General features: G+C 39.7%; 1 pseudogene; it reads right to left on the bottom strand.

The window, feature by feature from the left end:
* Window positions 1-270: 270 nt before the first annotated feature.
* LOC111547151 lies at window positions 271-718 on the bottom strand (annotated as a pseudogene).
* Window positions 719-3,682: the final 2,964 nt, after the last annotated feature.

Genomic DNA, 3,682 nt, shown 5'->3' with positions numbered 1-3,682 from the left:
ACTATATAGTAGATTGAATAGAACTGAGCAGCGGGGAAAGAGTCATCATGGTGTATTCAAGTTTGCACCAGCAAACTGAACTCAGTTTGACAATCACTTTCTAAATGGTGATTTGGTTTCAACAAAACAACAGCTTCTGTGTTTAAAAAAAATATATATATATATTATTGACCTGCATACTATTGGTATAGTTGTTTTCTTTGTAGTCACTTTATAAATGTCTTTTTTTGGGGGGGGGGGGAGATATGTGTGCCTTTATTAGCAGAGCCACTATTTGAGGGGGATGAAGCGGGAGGAGTGGGTGGCCCCGATGCCAGGCCAGCCGTGCTTCACGGGCTTGTAGGTGATGGAGAACTCACCCAGGTAGTGGCTGATCATCTCCGGCTTGATCTCCACCTGGTTGAAGGTCTTGCCGTTGTAGACGCCCACCCTGCTGCCCACCATCTTGGGCGGGATGATGGTGTCCCGCAGGTGCGTTTTCAGTACTTCCGGCTTCTCTATGGGCGGAGCCTCCTTCTTGGCCTAGCACATGCGCCTCAGCAGCGAGTGCTGCTTGCGCCTCAGCATTCTGCCGCAGGCCGGGGTTCTGCCGCCGCAGCTGGCGTGCACCACGCAGCTGCCTCAGCTACTCGCAGGACATGTCCAGCAGCTGGTCCAGGTCCACACCACGGTAGGTGAACTTGCAGAAGGTCCACTTCTTCTGCTTTACCTCTGCCATCTTGCCGGATACTCTGAAAATGATTACATAAGTGTCAGAGTCCTTCACATATAGATTTTAACCTAATTCTGCATATGATTTTAATTAGCTGATATATTAAAAACAGTGTAAGTAATTTTTTTCCCTTCAAAGAAGCCTCAACTTTGAGAAACGGTGAATTACGTGAGGTAAACCTCGTATTTATGTGAGGAAAGCTCTGCATTGGTTTTGATTCTCACATTTTAATTAGCTGATGTATTAAAAACAGTATAAGTAAAATTTCCCTTCCAGGAAACCTCAACTTTGAGTAACGCTGAATTACGTGAGCTAAACCTCGTAATTATGTGAGAAAGGCTAAGTATTGGTTTTGTTTCCCACATTTACATGAGGAAATTGAGGCACAATGTTAATTGTCACAAGGTCAAGTAACTAGCAAGGGACAGGGCAAGATAGAAATCTGTTTCCAGAACTCTTGTGCTTAATGACTAAGAAGCATGCGCAGATGCAAGGGCCAGACAGGGAAACAAGAGATCCATTTGTACCGATAGCATGGAAAATTGACTTAGTTTCAGGGAGTTGCGTTTCTTCATAAAAAGTTCAGGATTAACCCACCTCACATATTTTCTCCAAAGTTTTAGTTATGTATTGGATTTAAGAATAGACTGAACCTGGGCTCCCCACTGCACAAGATAAAAAACTGAGAGAGACTGGGCACGGTGGCTCACGCCTGTAATCCCAGCACTTTGGGAGACCAAGGTAGACGGATCACCTGAGGTCAGAAGTTTGAGATCAGACTGGGCAACATGGTGAAACCCTATCTCTACTAAAAATACAAAATCAGCTGGGCGTGGTGGTGGGTGCCTGTCATCCCAGCTACTTGGGAGGTTGAGGCAGGAAAATCGCTGGAACCTGGAGGCGGAGGTTGCAGTGAGCCACGATGGCGCCACTGCACTCCAGCCTGGGCAACAGAGCGAGACTCCGTATCAAAAAAAAAAAAAAAAAAAAAGCCGGGGGAGGGGGAAGAAAAGGTAAACCAAATGATGTACAGAAGATATTACAACATATAGAAAATAATTAAACATCATCAGTCACTCAAAACACATCCTGGGCTCAACACTCAACATAGTAATGGTAAATATTTGAGGTGATGGACACCCCAAATACCTTGACTGGATCATTGTCCACTCTGTGCATGGGACCAAATATCACATGTATGCCATAAATATCTAAAATATTATCTGTCAAGAAAAAACTTAATGGACACACAAAATAATACATAATGTGGTTGTTCTTAAAATTGGTTTTACTCTATGCTTCTTTACTTTTCTTGTAAAGCCAAGTATTTTTAGATCCAGAGAAATTTTCAACATTTCTAAGAGTAACATTAGCAGTACATGAGTATTGTAAGTGTGACTGTTTATGTGTGATTTTAAAATGGTTTAAGTAAAGGACTGGCATTCAGGTTTTCTGAAATTACATATTTATAAAACTACTGTAGAAAAATTTATGGTGACAATATTGTTTGAGTAGAAAGTCAAAATTTCATTGAATATGAAGTTGGTATAATACTATTACAAGCTGCCTTTATCCGTTGAGTTTTGACTGTTATAATCAATTTAAAATGTAACTTTTCTTTTTGGAATTATAATAAATACAATTCTTACTTTAGATAAATTATTTGTCACACTTGTAAGATGACTTCACAGGGAAAAATGTTCTTTCTTTGTCTTCTCTGTTTTTTTTACCAGAAGAAATGATGTACTTTTTCAAGTTTTGCTAAGAACTCTTCAATGATAACAAACATTTGATCTTATAAGATTAACATTAAATGCTTAACATTATTAATATATAAAATACTGTGTCATATCTTGTGGAAGAGAGAGAAAAACAGTTTGTGAAAAGATATTGCTTCTTGCATATAACCATATTTCTGCTCCCCAGTAATCTTAATTTCAATGTTGTAAAGCATGTCTTTATTATTATCAAGAAAAGTCACAATCTAGACCCAGAATTTGGTCAGATGACCCTTACCTCAGATTTTCAATCACTGCTCTAGGAAGGCAGATAGATAACTGTTAAAATTTGGATAAAAATGAAATAAACAAAAATATAGTTAAGTATTATGTTTCAGCCAAGGCACATGCAAAGAGATATACAAATCATTTGTAGAAAGATTGGATAGACTCTAAAGAATATTCAGGCCAGGCACGGTGGCTCATGCCTGTAATCCCAGCACTTTGGAAGGCCGAGGCGGGCAGATCACGAGGTCAGGAGATCAAGACCATCCTGGCTAACACGGTGAAACCCCGTTTCTACTAAAAATACAAAAAAAAAAAAAATTAGCCAGGCATGTGGCGGGCGCCTGTAGTCCCAGCTACTCGGAAGGCTGAAGCAGGAGAACGGTGTGAACCTGGGAAGCGGAGCTTGCAGTGAGCCGAGATCGCGCCACTGCACTCCAGCCTGGGCGACAGAGTGAGACTCCATCTCAAAAGAAAAAAAAAGAATATTCAGCAATATTGTATACTCTGCTGGTTGCTTGATACTCAGATGTAAAGATGTTGATAACAATGGAAAGCAGATAGACAGCGCATGTTTACCTTTCAAAATATATCTGTCATGGAGGTAGTGTGTTCACCTATTGATAAGTTTGCCAGACTTAGCAAATTAAAATACAGGAGACTCAGTTCAAATCAGTTACATTTTAGAAAAACAACAAAAAGAGTTATATGTGGAATACACTTGCTCTAAAAATTTTAATCATTGTTTTTCTGAAATTGAAATTTAACTGGGTATCCTGTGTTTTATCTGGCAACTGTAACTACCAAGAGGGGTGTATGTATTTATATGTGTGTGTTTGTGTAGTTGGTGTGGGGTGGTCTGTCTTCTATGGGGATTTGTGAAAGATAGAGAAGGTTGGAGTCACCATGTACATAGTATAAAATACATTCAGCCATTCTCGTTAAGTCTAAATTAAAAATAGTTTCC

The sequence above is a fragment of the Piliocolobus tephrosceles genome, chromosome 4, assembly GCF_002776525.5.
Source record: "Piliocolobus tephrosceles isolate RC106 chromosome 4, ASM277652v3, whole genome shotgun sequence".
NCBI lineage: Eukaryota > Metazoa > Chordata > Mammalia > Primates > Cercopithecidae > Piliocolobus > Piliocolobus tephrosceles.
Note: the sequence above shows the minus strand (reverse complement) of the source record. Positions and strands in the feature narration are given on the sequence as shown.